Consider the following 17,685-nt stretch of genomic DNA (forward strand, 5'->3'; position numbering starts at 1 on the left):
TGACTATTAATATGTGCACTGACTTATAGAAACAATTTTTTCTTAACAATTGTTTTGCTCTTTCAAAAACCGTAACTTAAATTTTATGGGACATAGAGATTAAATCTATATCTAAAAGCAATTAATGCCCTGCATCTCTAGTAATGTCAGATTTTCATGGTTTATTAATCTCACAGTATGCTAGAATTTAAACATTCCTCCTTTAGATGTGCTCATTCACATTGGAACCAAATATATAATATTAGAGTTCTTAAAGGACAAATACAAACAAAAATAAATGAAATGGAATAAATACATACTAGGATATGAAGCTAAATATTCCATTACCAACAATGTCATACATTTTAAAACTTTATACTTACTCTGCTCTTTTAGGTATTTATTTTTTTTAAGCTTCCCTGAAATGAGATCAAGTTCAATAAAAAGTATTAAATGTTTTTTAAATAGCCAAAGTATATGAAAATATTTTTGTATTGTAGAATGAAATGGTTTTTTAAATGAAGTTTTTGATATTTAGTAACTGACATTATTTTCCTGGTTACCATCACATAAATAAATGATAATTAGAGTAGGAACTATTATTTTTTGTCTTATCTCTTTTTTAAAAAACCTTTTGAACATGTATTTCAGCTGGCATAATAACATATTAAACAGAGAAAGGAGAAGTTATAACAAGGCAAATGCTGGACTTCAACATTGTCTGTTCCAGCTTTTCCATAATACTCTTACTGTTGTCATCAAATGTTTTTCTTATGCCCTCTTTCACTCCTTGAAACATTCTTATTGCAACAGTGGGGAGAAGATGATTTGGGGAAATAAAGAAGATGAAAAGCCTGAGCTGTAGTGCTGTCACAAGCCTCCTTAAACACCTGCTCTCCGATAATATCCCATAGCTGGCATCATAATGGAAGTTGTAGAAATATCTCCAGACAGCCCACAGACCCAGCAAGAGTGGAGCTAAGGCCCAGTCAGCAGAGAAATCCCCTAGACCCTGCTGATGCTGTGGGAGAGGTGACCATCAGTCTCAGCACTTCGACAGCAGGGTGCTGGCTCAGACCAGCAGCCACCAGATAGACAAGAGACATTGATGCGGTGAAAACAGGCTGTGAGCCACTGAGGTCTGAAGATCATATCCTGAAACATTCCAGTATGAAGAGGTCAGGAAGATGAAGAAAAACCAGCAAGGAGACTGAGAAGGAGTAGCCAACAAGGTAGAAGAAAAACCAGGAGACAGTGAAGTCCTTGGAGTGAAGCAGTAAAGTGTTTCAGGCAGGAGGGAGTAATGAGTATAGAGATAATGGACAAAGAGAAATTAGAGTTTGTAAGTATAGAAAACTCCCAACTAGTTTTATTTTTTTTTTTTTTGAAAGTGGAATAGAAAATGGGGCTGTAGCTTGAGGGAGAATTGGGGTACAAGGAATTTTTTTAAAGATGGGAGTTATAGCAGCATGTTTGAATGATGCTGCTACAGGTAATAAAATGAAAGGACAAAAAATGATGATATGGGAAAGAGAAAGAAAATAATTGCTAAGAAGAGAATTCATGAAAAGGTGAAAGGGGAGGAAATTTAGTTAACCATTGGAGGGGATGGACTAACAGAGAGGAGCCCACAATTTATCTCTTTAGGACAAAGAGGGAAACAAATGTATGGGAACATATGCTCATAGGTATAAATATGTGGTGGGAGGGATTGTGGAAGTTTTCTTTTGTTCTGTTTTCTCAGTGAAATAGGGAGCGTGGTCATCAGCTGAGAGTGAGGATGGGACAGGAGGTATTGGAGGTTTGAGAAGAGAGAGGAAATGAATGCACTGGTCTAGGACAGGGTCTGCAAACTGAGGAACAAATAAATTTTCTAGTGGGTATGTGGTCACAGCTCATTTTTTAAAAATTCACCTCCAAAATCCTCTTCTTCATTCTATTCTTCCCTAAAATCGATCTGCCTGAGAATGGAGATGCAATACAGATTCTTTTCTCCAACGTCTCCTTTCGTTGCCTCTACTCCCTCTATACCTCCCACCCTTTCTAGATCCTGTTATGATGCCTTGTCTCTGGGTGAAAAAACCTCTTTGACTTCAAATAAAAACACGAATTAAAAATATTACCCTTTGAATTAAAAAAGTGAATGACTGTAATATCTGAGTAACAAGCCCTATTACAAATCAAGTGGTTTCCAAATTCTTTGCTTTTATCAAAACCAAAATGACCTAATCAATCTAGCACCTGTTAAATAACTAGGAATTATGATTTATCCTTTTGTGATTTTTGGCATTGTTAGGAGTTCAGCAAACTGACAGACATTCCTATATTCCATCTACTTACTTATTACTACATCTATAAGAAGGATAAAAAGGAGTGGAAATGACACTAAATCGAGATTAACTTTAGCAGTAGTATCCATCTACTGATACACATGTTAATCAGAAAAACAAAATCACAAGAAACAAAAACTAAAAATGTGTTTTTATCTTATACTGTTATATATTCCAGTAAAATAATATGCTTGTACTTGATAATTACTAATCCAGATTTAGAATATATTTACCTGTTTTGATTATAGTAAACTGCTAATAATTACAATAAATCAATCTAGCAGGAAAAAACTTCACACAAATCTTAACAGTCACAAAAATAATTAGTATACATAGACCATGTTTTGTTTCAGACAAATAGTATATATTTATTATTTGCCATAATTCTATAATTTGCAACTATTGTCATTTATGGTAAGGATTTTAGATTTCATCTTAAAAAGTACTGATGGTATATATAGACTTTTTAACAACTATTTTAGAAGGTTCACTAGCAGAGTAGCTTGTGAGTAACTGGTGGAAGATAGTGGCAGAGTGCATGGACTAGAAACATGAAGTGAATTCTCTCAGCAGAACAGAAGATTCACTTGAGGTTAGAGGGCAATGAGTGTAAAGGAAGTATACTCAGCACGGTTTTGTGTTTTTCTCCCATCATGTTCAGTCGCATAGACACACACATAGGACGGAAATAGTGCTGTATTTTCCCAGGGTGTTTGGCTAAAGAAATTTAGGATGTGTACAGTGAAGTGATATGATGATGAACCATGGAATTTATGCCAGGTAAAGAAGGAAGGAAGACATGAGGGGGTGAGGAACACTCTGACAACTGATTTTATCAGTAAATGTAGGTGTCTGAAAGATGGAAAAACTGTTGCAATCTGAGCCCTCAGATAATGAGTATGTGAATATTGGAATATCTGAATTGAAATATTTGGATGAATTGCTGTTATAATTAAAGGCAAGATATAGGTTTAACTAATTTCATTGTATTTTGCCTTTCTCTTCCTATTTATATGGCAAGTTTCATTAGGGCAGGGGTTTTTCTTTCCCTCCTCTCCCACCTGCTGCATCCTAGTGCCTGTAACATTACCTAGTTCATTTAGAGAAGTTGAACAATAAATCTTTGTTGAAAGATGAATGAAGAGTGTATGACCATGGGAAACAATGTATGACACTGAGTGGATGAAAAAATCATTCAAGGAGGCTGGGATCAAGAACCAGAGAGGTGTGGGAGAGAATTCCAGTAAAACAGGAAACAGCATCTTTAAAAAATGAGAAGGTTTGGGGGGCATGGTAGATGACTGCAAGGATGAAAAGCAGTTGTTGGTGTAGTCTGATCACACAAGATTTAAGAATGAGGGTGGATTACAGAGGAAGGAGGGAGAATTATCTGAATTATTAAAAAGGAGCAAGAAAGATACCTATCTTGCCTACCTGCCCAGGAAAAAATAGGGGTATGGGAGGAGAAACAACTGCCATTTGAGAGGACTGTGGGAGAAGCTGTGACTTCGAGGGAGAGACAGATTTCAGCTAGCTAATAGGGAAGAAAATTTACAAAGGAGAAGTGGAGATTTTGCGTATAAAACTGATCTGGAACTTCAGAGGAGACCGTGAAAGGGTTTTGGGAATAGGGCGCAAATTGGGGCTTCTTAAGTAATGGATGTTTTTCTAGTAACAAATGTCTTGAATTCGATGATGTTAATTTTTTGCATGAATTATGGACCTGTATATTTTCTAGTGAAATCTTATATTTATTTTCAGTAATTAAAGGTCAATTTGATAAAGGCATTGCTTTTGGTCTTCATTTTATATTTATTTATTTTAATTATCACATTTTCTATACTGTGTTTATTTTATGTAGATAAAATAATATATTGATTAGATTATATAATTTTTTAAGATTATAGCTATAGAATAATATGGGGAGAGGGTCTAGATAACGTTTTATTTATTTATTTATTTTATTTTATTTTATTTTGTCAATATACAATGTGGTTGATTATCGTGGCCCATTACCCAAATCTCCCTCCCTCCTCCCTCTCCCCGCTCCCTCCCAACAACCTCATATCTGTTCGCTTGTCGTATCAACCTCAAGGAATTGTAATTGTTGTGTCTAGAAAACATTTTAAACCTTTGTAATCATATATCTAATTATAGATATTATAGATACAGTCATGCACCACATAACGATTGTTTGGTCAATGATGGACTGCGTATATGACAGTGGTCCCATAAGATTATAACGTAGCTGAAAAATTCCTATCACCCAGTGACATCATAGCTGTCATGTCATTGTAGCACAATTACTATGTTTTTAAAGTAAATATAGTGTAGCCTAAGTGTACAGTGTTTATAAAGTCTGTAGAGGTGTGCAGTAAAGTCCTAGGCCTTCACATTCACTCACCACTCACTCGCTGACTCCTGGAGCAACTTTCAGTCCTGCAAGCTCCATATGATGCATCTCTCAGAATGTATACCCATATATAATTCATAGTTAATTTATGCAATTATGAATATATCCATACAAGAAAAGAGGCAATACAAAGTATAAAATTTATAAAAATTTTGGCTTATGCAATGACAATTTAAATGCCATTGTAAATGTCATTGCATAAGCCAAAATCCTTGTTGATTATAGCCAAAATCTTCATTGATTATGGTATTTTGCCATACCATAGTCAGATTTTCTACTTCATAAATATTGTCTTGCCTAGCTTGTGATGTTCCACAATTTTTACATGCACCATATAATGAATCATTAAGATTTTCTTAACAAATTTGACTTCTTTTGAGGGTTTTATGTACCTTTTATTTTATGTATTATCAGAAAATAGGTTAGTGGTTTTGTGGTGGCCTAGTGATCGTGAAATTTTTATATATACCTTTCTTCTCTCACTCCACTGAAAACTCTTCTTAGACTTATTTTTTTATTGTGTCTTCCTTGTGTTCACAATATAGTAATAATGATAGTACTTTATAGCACTTAGCAATTCCAGGCCTATAAATCTAAGCACTGTACAGATATTAACTTATACAAGTCTCACACGTGTGTTTGATAGTTCTGTTATTATCTCCCTTACATAAATGGAGGAAAAAAAAACTGAGGCAGAGAGAGGACAAGTAACTTGGTTAAGGTCACAAAATAGCAGGTGACAGAACTAGTATTGAAACCCAGAGGGTCAGGCTCCATAGACATGCTTTTAACTATACTGCCTGTATAAGGTGCATAGCTGATAGACAGCTCATACACAACAGTGGTGAGAGGAAGAACACTTACTGGATTTATCCTTTCTCTTAATAAATATTTAACAAGTGCCTACAGTACCAAGCGCACTGTTTTTCAATTAATGAAACTCAAGTGCCTCCGCCCTTCATGAAGCCTAGAGTCAAGTGAGAAACACGTACACATAACTTGCACATACAATTGAAAAAAGAACCCAAAAGAACAAGGCATTATTAGATAATATAACAGGTTGGACCTTTTTTGGCCTATGTGGGTGGCCCTTTCTGAGAAACAGGTATTTAAGCTGAGACTTGAATAATGAGAAGAAGCCAGCCAGGTATGAGTGAAGGAAGAGTTTCAGGTAGAGGAAAGAATATATGAAAAGGCCAGGACTTCTGGAACTGAGAGAAAGAGTCACATGGGTACAAACAGGAAACAGATGGCACGCCAGAGCTTAGGTATTTCACAAGGGGTTCATTTACAAAAAACCTAATTGTAAACGTCAGTTTTATACAGGCAGGATATAGTTGTCACTTAAGGGATGATGTGAGATTTTGGAGTGAGCAGGAGAGGACCTGTTGCTACCCCAGGGTCTAAAGGAGAAACAGAGGTTGTTGGAACTGGGAAGGAGGGGGTCAGGCAGGGCAGACCTTCTTACAATAGCAGTGACCTTCAGTTACAGGCCATAACCAGCTAGAGCAAACCCAAGGGGAGCAAACCAGGAAAATAAATTTTTGGCCCCACTTTTTTACCTGCCCTCCAATCTCCTAATGGGGCTGACTCTCCATTGTCTGAATACAGTCAAAGTGAAAGGGCATGAGAGCCCTTTGATCAGTCTATTCAGTTCAGCCTCCTAGGGCAGAGAGTACATTGGAAAAGGGAGAGAGAAGGTTTGGATATGCATTAGAATTTTTGCAGCTACAAGATCATGCCATGCCGTTAGCTCATGTTATGGAATTTGTTTTTGTATTTTAGGCAAAATGGGGAAATCTTTGAAATGGGGAAATTATAGTAATTTTATAAGGTGGGTTTTGCTTTGAAAATGGGACACAGATTATTGTGGATGGACAAGAGCAAAAATTAGGAGGGGAGATACAAAGTTATTTAGTAGTTCATATGGAGGCTTCAATTAGTGTGATTGAAGATCTGTTTTGAAAGCATAATTAACAGAACTTGGTCATAGATAGTGAGAATAGCTTAAATTACAGTGTCACAGTGACTCTTGTGTATCTGACTTGTGTAGCTGGATAGATACTGGTGCCACAAGCTGCCACAGGGAAAATTATTTTATCAACAGAATAAGGCAGGGATGTTGACCAAGAATTTAGTTTTAGACATGAAATATTCAAGTGGAAGTGTCGGCAAGTTGAGTATACAAATTTAATGTGGTCTGATCCAGAGACATACATTTGGGAGTCCTCTGCGAACAGATTTAAACCTATGTAATCATGACATGATGTAAAGGAAGAATGTTTGGAGGGACCAGCAGATAAGACTAAACCTTATAAAAAATTGGGACATTTAGAGAGGGCATGTTAGAGAGTGTCAGCAAAGGAATCCAATGCTAACACTAAGGTAGCACTTTTATGTAAGATACCCCACTTAGATTATAATAACTTTATGAGGTGTGTATTGTAATATTATGAATGAGGATCTGAGAATCAGATTAATCAACTCGGCCAAAACTTTTGCTTTGATTTTTGCCTCACTCCAAAAATGATGTTTTTTCCATGACACCAAGCTGTATATCATAGATTATAAGTATTTATTAAGATGAAGTCAATATCTTCCTAGAAGAGTGACAGAAAAGAAAAAGAAAAAAAATAAGAGTAAGAGAAGTAGTTTTAAATACCTCTTATTTTATATGTTGCCTATGATATATAAATTATATTATAGTTAACTAACCTTGTTTTCCATGATGATCTAGTTTTCAGTCTTTTAAATGGGGTTAACTTGTGCAACTAAAACACGTTTTGAAATAGATTTTGCCAGAGTTGCCACCAATTGGGTTTTACTTCCTCATGGGTGGAAAATTAATTTCATCCCCAATCTGGATTTATGAAGAGTTTTGGTGTTTATTTCCAACAACTTGTTCCTAATAACTGAGCATGTAAATTATTAATAGAGACTAGAGAGTAGGTGTTTGAAATGTATAGTTGAAAACAAGTCTTGACATTTAAACCTCATCATATGAAAATATGAAATCCATTTATTTTCCATTAGGATATTAACAATAGAGCTTTAAACATCTTTGGTGATAACTGTAGTTTCATAATCAGTCCATTAACAAGATAATTGTCACAAACTAAAATAAGTGTCCGTAATGATCAGTGAGTGCTTCCACTTATGTGTCCACATACTCCTTGGAGGGGAAGCACCTTTCAATTTGTAGTAACAGCAACTTTAATAAGTCTTGAGTGGAAAACATTAAGGAATATGTGGCTTTGTTCTGATTTGAGATGGTAGGATAGAAAATTTCAACTTTAAATGGTTTGTAACATTTCTACATACTATGTTTTTGCCTTGTGAAAATTATTTATACATTCTTAATATTATGTTTATATTTTAAACTTATAAAGCCTAAGTATTTATACAAGGATATAGAAATAGGATTGTTTCTATTTGCACATTTTATGACAGTAGGCTTCAAATGCATTTCTATAGCAGACAATATGTGGACTAAAAAAGAGGAAGTTTGTTTCCATTGAATACCACCTCTTTTCACTTATAGAAGGACACTCTGTAGAATTATCTGATATATCTGCTTGGTGACATTGGAAGAATAGGTATAGAAAACGTTTTTATCTATTATTTTTAAATTTGTAGTTAATTTCTCTTTTTATTGGGTTCAAGTTAAACTTTGGAGATAGCTTCTGCAATGTTCATTCACTGTATGACCCAGCCAGTTCAGTAGGTAGAGCCTTGGGTTTTAATGTGAGGGCCTCCAGCTTTGTTCTGTTCATCCCTTTTGCCTTCTATGAGCCAGGTACTCTTTTACCTTCTAAGAATATAGGATTTTTAAAAACAGCCAAGTCTCCAGTGTCATGAAACTTACAAGAATCAAGAATGGGATATAATAGAAGTAAATAAATTACATTTTAATGTTTCTGTTGTAAATCTGTCTTTCAGGAAAAAAAAAATCTAAAATTATTTTTAGCTGATTAAAAATTTTTTGTTAATCTAACAATGTAGAGCTTCTTACAACCTGATTAAGTTCACAGAGTCAAAACTTGACATTTATAATACATATTAGCTAGATCCCCCCAAAAAACGTTGCAAAAGAAATGATAAAAAAAATGAGATGTTTCCAGAGTGGCATCAATTGATTAATTAAATATTCTCTTTTATTTATTTATTTGTTTATTTATTTTGAATATTCATGAGACACAAAGCTGAATGTCCCCCCTCGTGCCCATGATGTGGGGGCCGGATTCATATTGCGGACATACCCATTACCAGAAATTGCTTTTGTACCCTTTGTCCCCTTCCAATTATCCCCAAACCACCCTCTCCCTCCACCTCTCCTCTCAACTTTAATTTGTAGCCCTACGAATGTTCCCTCTCTCTGTTGGATCATGGGACTACTGTGGTCTTTCTTTCCTGCCTTCCTTTCTCTCTTAGCTCCCACATGCGAGTGAGCACATGAGGTATTTATCCCTCTGTGCATTGCTTGTTTCACTCAACGTAAGTTTCTCCAGGTTCATCCATGTTGTAGCAAATGGGAGTATTTCATTTTTTTATGGCAGAGTAGTATTCCGTAGTTTATATATACCACAGTTTCCTTACCCAGTCATCTATTAATGGACATTTAGGTTGGTTCCATATCTTGGTTATTGTAAACAGAACTGCAATAAACATGGGAGTGCAGGCATCTCTTCGACATGATGATTTCCATTCCTCTGGATATATAACCAAAAGAGGGCTTGCTGGATCATATGGAAGATCTATCTGTAGTTGTTTGAGAAACCTCCAAATTGTTTTCCAAAGTGGTTGTACTAATTTACATTCCCACCAACAGTGCAGTAGTGTTCCCTTCTCTCCTCACCCTTGCCAGCATTTGTTATTCACTGTCTTTTTGATAATAGCCAGTCTAATTGGAGTGAGATGGTATCTCAATGTGGTTTTACTTTGAATTTCTCTGATGACTAGTGATGTTCAGCATTTTTTCATGTATCTATTGGATAGTTCTAAGTCTTCCTTTGAAAAATGTCTATTCAGCTCCTTTGCCCATTTTTTAATTGGGTCATTTATTTTTTTACTGCATAATTGCTTGAGTCCTATGTATATTCCGGATATTAGTCCCTTGTCAGATGCATAGTTGCCAAAAATTTTCTCCCACTCTGTAGGTTGTCTTTTCACTCTGTTGGTTGTTTCTTTTGCTGTGCAGAAACTTTTTAGTTTGGTATAGTCCCATTTGTTTATTTTTTTCTTTTGCTGCTTGTGCTTTGGGGCTCATGTTCGTTCATAAAGCCTGTGTCCTGACCTAACTGCTGAAGTGTTTTACCTATATTTTCCCTTAGTAATTTTATAGTTTTGGGTCTTATACCTAGGTCTTTAATCCATTTTTGAGTAGATTTTAGTGTATGGTGAGAGATGCATATTTAGTTTCATTCTTCTGCATATGGACATCCAGTTTTCCCAGCACCACTTGTTGAAGAGGCAATCTTTTCCCCAGTGTAGATTTTTGTTGCCTTTGTCTAATATCAGATGGCTATAAGCCTGAGGAGTGATTTCTGGGTTGTCTATTTTACTCCACTGGTCTGAATGTTTATTTTTATGCCAGTACCATGCTGTTCTGGTTATAACAGCTTTGTAGTATAATTTGAAGTCAGGCAGAGTCATGCCGCTGGCTTTGTTTTTTTGCTCAGGATTGCTTTGGCTATTCGAATCTTCTGTTTTTCCATATTAAAGGTAAGATTGTTTTTTCCATTTCTGTGAAGAATGTCATTGGTATTTTGATGGGGATTGCACTGAATCTGTAGATCGTTTTGGGTAGTATAGATGTTTTCACAGTGTTAATTTTTCCAATCCAAGAGCATGGAATATCTTTCCATCATTTTGTGTCATCTTTAATTTCTTTCAGAAGTGGTTTGTAATTCTCATTGTAGAGGTCTTTAACCTCCTTGGTTAAATTGATCCCTAGGTATCATATTTTTTGGTGGCAATTGTAAATGGGCTTACTTTATTTATTTCTCTTTCTATTAATTCATTATTTGAGTATATAAATGCTACTGGTTTCTGGGCATTTATTTTGTATCCTGTAATATTACTGAAGTTAACCAGCTCTAGGAGTTTTTTGATAGAGTCTTTAGGTTTTTCTATATATAGTATCATCTCATCTGAAAATAGGGAAAGTTTGGCTTCATCTGCTCCAATCTGGATTCCCTTTATTTCTTTCTCTTGCCTGATTGCTCTAGCTAGTACCTTCAGCACTATCTTGAATAGAAGTGGTGAGAGTGGACATCCTTGTCTTGTTCCTGTCCTTAAGGGAAAGGCCTTCAATTTTCCCCATTCAGAGTAATACTGGCAGTGGGCTTGTCATACATGGCTTTTATTGTGTTAAGATATTTTCTTTCTATACCTTATTTGTTGAGAGTCTTTATCATGAAGGAATGTTGAATTTTGTCAAATGCTTTTTCAGCATCTATTGAGATAATCATATGGTCTTTGTCCTTGAGCTTGTTGATGTGATGTATCACATTTATTGACTTCCGTATGTTGAACCATCCTTGCATCCCTGGTATGAATCCCACTTGATCATAGTATATAATTTTTTTAATATGTTGCTGTATTCTAATTGCTAATATTTTGTTGAGGACTTTAGCTTCTAGGTTTATCAAGGATATTGGCCTGTAATTTTCTTTTTTTGTTGTGTCTTTTTCTGGTTTTGGTATCAGAGTTATGTTGGCCTCATAGAATGAGTGTGGGAGAGTAGGGTCTGTTTCAATTGTCTGGAACAGTTTAATGAGAATTGGTATTAACTCCTCTTTAAAACTTTGATAGAATTCAGCTGTAAAGCCATCCGGACCTAGACTTTTCTTTACTGGAAGATTGCTAATTACCACTTCAAACTCCTTGCTTATTATTGGTCTGTTCAGGTTTTCCATCTCTTCTTGGTCCAGACTTGGTAATTTATATGTGTCTAGAAACTTATCCATATCTTCCAGATTTTCAAATTTCTTGCCGTACAGTTGTTTATAATGGTCTCTAATGATTCTTTGTATTTCTGTGGTGTCAGTTGTAATGTATCTCTTTTCATTTCTGATTTTGTTATTTGGGTCTTCTCTCTTCTTTTTTTTTTTTTTTTTTTTGTTAATCTAGCTAATGGTGTGTCTATTTTGTTTATCTTCTTGAAAAACCAACTTTTAGTTTTGTTAATTTTTTCTATTGTTTTTTAGGTCTCTATTTCATTTAGTTCTGCTCTGATCTTAATTATTTCTTTCTGTTTACTGCCTTTAAGTTTGGATTGTTGTTGTCTTTCAAGTTCTTTGAGGTGTAGCATTAGGTCGTTTATTTAGAGTCTTTCCATTTTTTTGATATAAGCATTTTCTACAATAAATTTCCCTCTTAGTACTGATTTTGCAGTATCCCACAGGTTTTGGTATGCTGTATGTTTACTTTCATTAGTTTCTAGAAATTTTTTGATTTCCTGTTTAAGTTCTTTTTGGACCCATAGGTCATTCAGGAGCCTATGATTTATTTTCCATGTATTTGTATATCTTCCAGCAATTTTCTTATTGTTTAACTACAGTTTTAGTCCATTGTGGTCTGAAAAGATTGTTGGAATGATTTAAATTTTTAAAAATTTTCTGAGACTAGATTTGTGACCTAATATGTAGTCTATCCTGGAGAATGTAGCATGAGCTGATGAGAAGAAAGTGTATTCTTTAGCTGTTGGGTGAAATGTTCTGTATATATCTGCCAAGTCCAGTTGGTCTAGGGTGTAGACTAAATCCTGTGTCTCTTTGTTGACTTGTTGCCTGGAACTCCTGTCACATACTTCAAGAGAGAGGGGTGTTCAGATCACCCACTATTAATGTATTAGGACCTATCTCCTTCTTTAGGTCTAAGAGTGTTTGTTTGATATATCTGGGTGCTCTGGTATTGGGTGCATACATGTTTATTATTGTTATGTCTTCTAGCTGGATAGTTCCCTTTATCATTATATAATGGCGTTCTTTGTCTTTTTTAATGTTTTTGGTTTAAAGTCTATTTTGTCTGATATAAGAATAGCTACTCCTGCTCGTTTTTGGTTTCCATTTGCATGGTATATCTTTTTCCATCCCTTCCCTTTTAGTCTATGAGTGTCTTTACAGCTGAGGTGGGTCTCTTGAAGACAGCATATACTTGGGTCTATCTTTTTAATTCAGTCAGTTAGTCTGTGTCTTTTGAATGGGAAGTTTAGTCCATTCATATTTAGAGTAGTTATTGAGAAGTGTTGTTTAATTCCTGTCATTTAATTGCTTCTTGTTTAGATCTTTTAAATATCTTTTGGTCATTATTTCCCCTTTTGTTTCTCTTATTTAATATTAGTTTGAAATTTAAGGTGGGATGATTTAGCTTCTTTCCCTCCTTGCTGGCATTTTTGTTTTAATGATGGGTTTTGCTCTTTCTTATGTATTTGTGATAGTGGTCACCATTATTCAGATTCCAGATGAATGACTCCCTTGAGGATTTCTTGCAGGGCTCATCATATAATGGCGAACTCCCACAACTTTTGTTTGTCTGGGAAATATACTATTTCTCCCTCATTTCTGAAGGAAAACCTTGCTGGGTAAAGTATTCTTGGCTGGCATTTTTTTTTCTTTTACTATTTTGAATGCATCATTCCACTTTCTTCTGGCCTGTAGGGTTTTGGTTGAGAAGTGTGCTGTTAATTTGATGGTGGTTCCCCTATAAGTGACCTGATGCTTTTCTCTTGCTGCTTTTAGAGTTCTCTCTTTGTCTTTGAGCTTAGCAAATTTAACTATAATGTGTCTTGGGGAGGATATTTTTGATTGAATCTGTTTGGGGACCTTTGAGCTTCCTGGATCTGAAGTTCTGTATCTTGCCCTACACCTGGGAAGTTTTCTGTTACTATTTCCTTGAGTAGGCTTTCGATACCTTTTCTCTTCTCCTGCCATTCAGGAATACCCACAATTTGGAAGTTAGAGCGCTTGAGATTGTCTGCTATCTCTCTTAGGTTTTCCTCATTATTTTAAATTCTTTTTTCTTTTCTTTTTTTGTCTGCCTGAGTTATTTCAAAGATACCATCTTCAAGCTCTGAAATTCTTTCTTCTGCTTGCTCTACCCTGCTGCCCAAGCTCTCAATCATGTTTTTTATTTCATTGAGTGAGTCTTTCATTTCTAGAAGTTCTGCTACACTCTTTTTTATGGTATTAATCTCTTTGTATATTTCCTCCTTCATATTCTGGATATTTTTTCTTGTTTCATTGTGTTCTCTAATTGAGTCTTCCTTTATTTCTTCAAGTTTTCTTAAGATCATTACTTGAAATTCTTTTTCAGACATTTCAAAGATTCCCTGTTACGTGGATTCTGACTTTGTAACATTACTGTATCCTTTCGGTGGTGTCATTTATTTATTGTTTGTACTTCTAGTGGTTTTTGCTGATGTTTGGTCACTCAGTAGGAGGTTTGCTTCTTCTATTACACTGAGGTTGGCTGTGGAGTGGCCTTAGTTGATATTGCAGGGGGTGAACCATCTTACTTGACAGTAGGTATGGTGGTGGTTATGTTAAACCAACTTGGTTCCCCTTCTAGACTCTGTGGTCATAGAATGAGGCTATAATGTGTATAGTTCTGCTGAGCCAAACTTGGTGGGTTGGATCTACAGGCTGGTGTTACCCCCTGGGTCTGAGCAGGATGAGGGGCCATGTAGAGTCACATGGTTCTGATGACTGGCTGGCACTGGGGGGCTCGGTGTGCGGTGCCAGTTTGGGGTGGCAGGGTGGGTCCTGGAGCTCCCCGCCACCTGGGTCCAAGGCAGTGGGAGAGGGGGCCGTGTGGAGCTACATGGTTCTGCTGGCTGGCTGGCGCTGGCAGGCTCACTATTAATGAAATATTTTTGAAGTGGCAGCACATTATTGTATGAATTTTTTCTTACAAATTCTTCATTTCTAAAAATGAGGCTGATTTTACCAAACAACATTGAGAAAAATAATGTAACTACACTAGTAGTAATTATGATACTGAATAGTTATTTAGCTTTTGGCTTTGCCAGAATCAGACTTTAAATATGGCTTTTAATATTGAGATGCTGTTGATAGTGTTTTCATAAAACTATAGCAAGTGTTGAAGAGTTATAACTCTTGGACTACTGCTTTGGGACCAAAAGATCATTTGCATTTTATTAATATTTAATTATACCAGAACGTCTCTGTTCTACCAATGATTGATGAAGCCAGAAAAAATTAAAATCATTATAACTCCTTTGTTATTTAAAAAGTAGAAGTTTTAAAAAGTGAAACTGTACACTGATTGGTTTAAAAATGTTTGGTGCAGTGGTTATGGCATGAACTTTGAAATCGTATGCTCTTGATTATGAATTTGTGTACCAGCACATATAGACAGTTTAAGTCTTTCAAAGCTCCATTTTCCTAATATATACCATGGGGATATTTAATACTGCTTACCTCACAGGTTAAAGTGATATTATATGAGATAACCTATGTTAACTTATGATTACAGTGGTAGACACAAAATAAGCCCTTAATAAATGCTAGTTATTATATCATGAACATTACTCTAGTATAACTATATAAATATGAAAATTATAATCATGAATAAAATATATATTATATAGTAATTACAATTATGTTATAATTATTTGAAAAATACTAAGAAAATAGATATCCTTTTTCATAGTTGAATTTTTATCAATAAATTAATTTTAGATTATTATACAAAGGGTCTTCAAAAAGTTTACATAAAGATTGGTATTAGCTTTCTATACTTTTTCCATGAACATTTTAAATTATCCTCATTTAAGTAGCATAGAATCTACTGTAACCTAAAATTAATACTGTGGGTATTAATGTCATCAAAATCTTAGTTGATTGGTTCGCAGTTGTTTTATTGATGTGATTGAACACATAGTTCCAGCTTTTTGTTGACTTACTTCACTAAACTCCAGCGTCCCTTTAGGACCATGTCTTGCTTATGGTAGAATGCCCAATATTTAGTATATTTCTTCTTATATATGAATGAATTAGTCAGAAATTCATCAATAACATTTTAACATAAAAAAGTCTTACTTCTTAATGGTGGATCTAATGTGCTATGCTCTTTTACGAAGGGTGCTGGCATACTATGTCCTAAAAGAACAACTGGGCACAAAGGAAAGAAAAAACAAATGGTCTAAAGGTAATATTTATCAAAATAGATAAGTGAGGGAAAAATGTATGATTAAGGTTTTACCTTGCAGTGGGAGGAGGAATATAAAATATTCAAACTAGATTTTGCATAATTACTTGTAATCATTGACAGTTTCATTTAAAAAAATCTGAAAAGCTCTCTAGGATTTGATTCTTTCCATTTAATAGATTTAACTCAGGTTGAAAATAAAAGCATAGTTTCTTGTGTTCCTCTAAATTTCCCATTCTATTGTTATCAATATCTGACACATATCAGTTGTATACTATACCAATAAAATACTTAAAATTTATCCTTTAGCAAAAGACTCATGGCCTGACAAACTAATTATGAAAAAGGAAAGAATGGCAAATGTTCCAATTGTAAGACTATGGTTGTGATAATGTTTCTGTTTCTTGTAAGGGTACAGTAAAGACTTGAGATTTAAGAGTTTACAAAACAAGCATAGTGAAAAGGGGAATTTGACACAATTCATGTGATGGAAGAGTACACATTTACTTGAATTTTTACCCTCATGCTTCATCACCCATAAACTTTTTACCCTTAACAACAGGATAATCCCTGTAAAGAATAACTGCCCACTGGAGAGCACAAGATATGAATGGCTTATTGCAGCAAGGGAAAGGAAGTAGTAACATAAAACTAAATTGTAGCCATGAAAAGCAAGTAGATGGAAACTCATTCCTCTCTGCAGGTTAGAGATAGAAACACTGCAGGATTCATTTTTTAGACTGAGCAGTCTTTCTCTTTTTTTCCAGACATAGTGAAAAAAAGCAATGACTCATTTTCTTTATGTTTTCTTTTGAAAGTGTTATTTTTCTTTTTTATGTCTGAGTTTTGGGACTTGTTGAAACAGAGGTCATTAATTTAAGCCTACGAGAATGTTTGCGAAGACAGCATTTGAAATGGAAATCACTCCCTATTTCCTGAAATTTTCTCCTATTCAGAATGTCAGACCAAGCTGACTGGTCACTTCTTTTCAGTCTTCTTCACTGACCCCTTTTCCCATTTCACTCCTTAATGTTGTTTGTCTGTAATGGAAGTCTTTGTCTACTCTGTAAACTCTCTTCCTGGATTACCCAATCAGTTACTTTGGTTTAAGTGCTCTCTAGTGAAAACCCCAAAATTTGCTTTTGATTTTTATCATTAAGAATCAGAACCTTATTTCTAATTTTCTACATGTACAAACCTGAATTGATTTTTTGCTCAATTCCATACAGTTCCTACTCCTCCTGTATTCCCAGTTGTGATTACTAATATCATCATCTATCCAATTTCCCAAGCTAAAAATCTCCGTGTGATACAGGCCTCTTTCTTATTCCCACACCTCAGCTTATAGATCATCAAATCCTGTAGGTCCTATTATAGAATATTTTCTTTCTAATCAGAGCTCTGAAGCACCACAGCTTTAGTCACACATTCATTTTCCTTCCATGTTACTGAACAGTCGCCCAGCTGCGCTCCCTGCCACTTCTCTTAACATTTAGGAGTCCATCTTCCATACTGGTTATTTATCTTTTGAAACCCTGTTTGGCCCTGTTATTCTTCTGCTAAACTATCTCCACATGGCTCTACCAACCACAGGCTCGACTCCAAACTTCACTGTCTTCCTAAGACTAGACCTGAATTTTCTCTCGTTTCATTTATGACCATTTCCCACTAGGAACGTGATATCCTATGCTCTTGCATAGGAATTTCTGCCCATTTTCTGAGACCCCTCCATCTCAGGGTTTTTGCCCTTGTTTTTCCTTCTTTGTAAAATGCTTTTCCATTTTAAATGAA

The 17,685-nt window shown here is 35.2% G+C and overlaps 1 protein-coding gene across 1 annotated transcript in view; it reads left to right on the plus strand.

Annotated features, from left to right (window-relative positions):
• CCSER1 (coiled-coil serine rich protein 1) overlaps positions 1-17,685 on the plus strand; it is a 1,196,779-nt gene that overhangs the window by 180,339 nt on the left and 998,755 nt on the right. The gene's annotated exons all lie outside the window — the stretch shown is intronic.

This window comes from Cynocephalus volans, chromosome 9 (genome assembly GCF_027409185.1).
Source record: "Cynocephalus volans isolate mCynVol1 chromosome 9, mCynVol1.pri, whole genome shotgun sequence".
NCBI classification, from domain to species: Eukaryota; Metazoa; Chordata; class Mammalia; order Dermoptera; family Cynocephalidae; genus Cynocephalus; species Cynocephalus volans.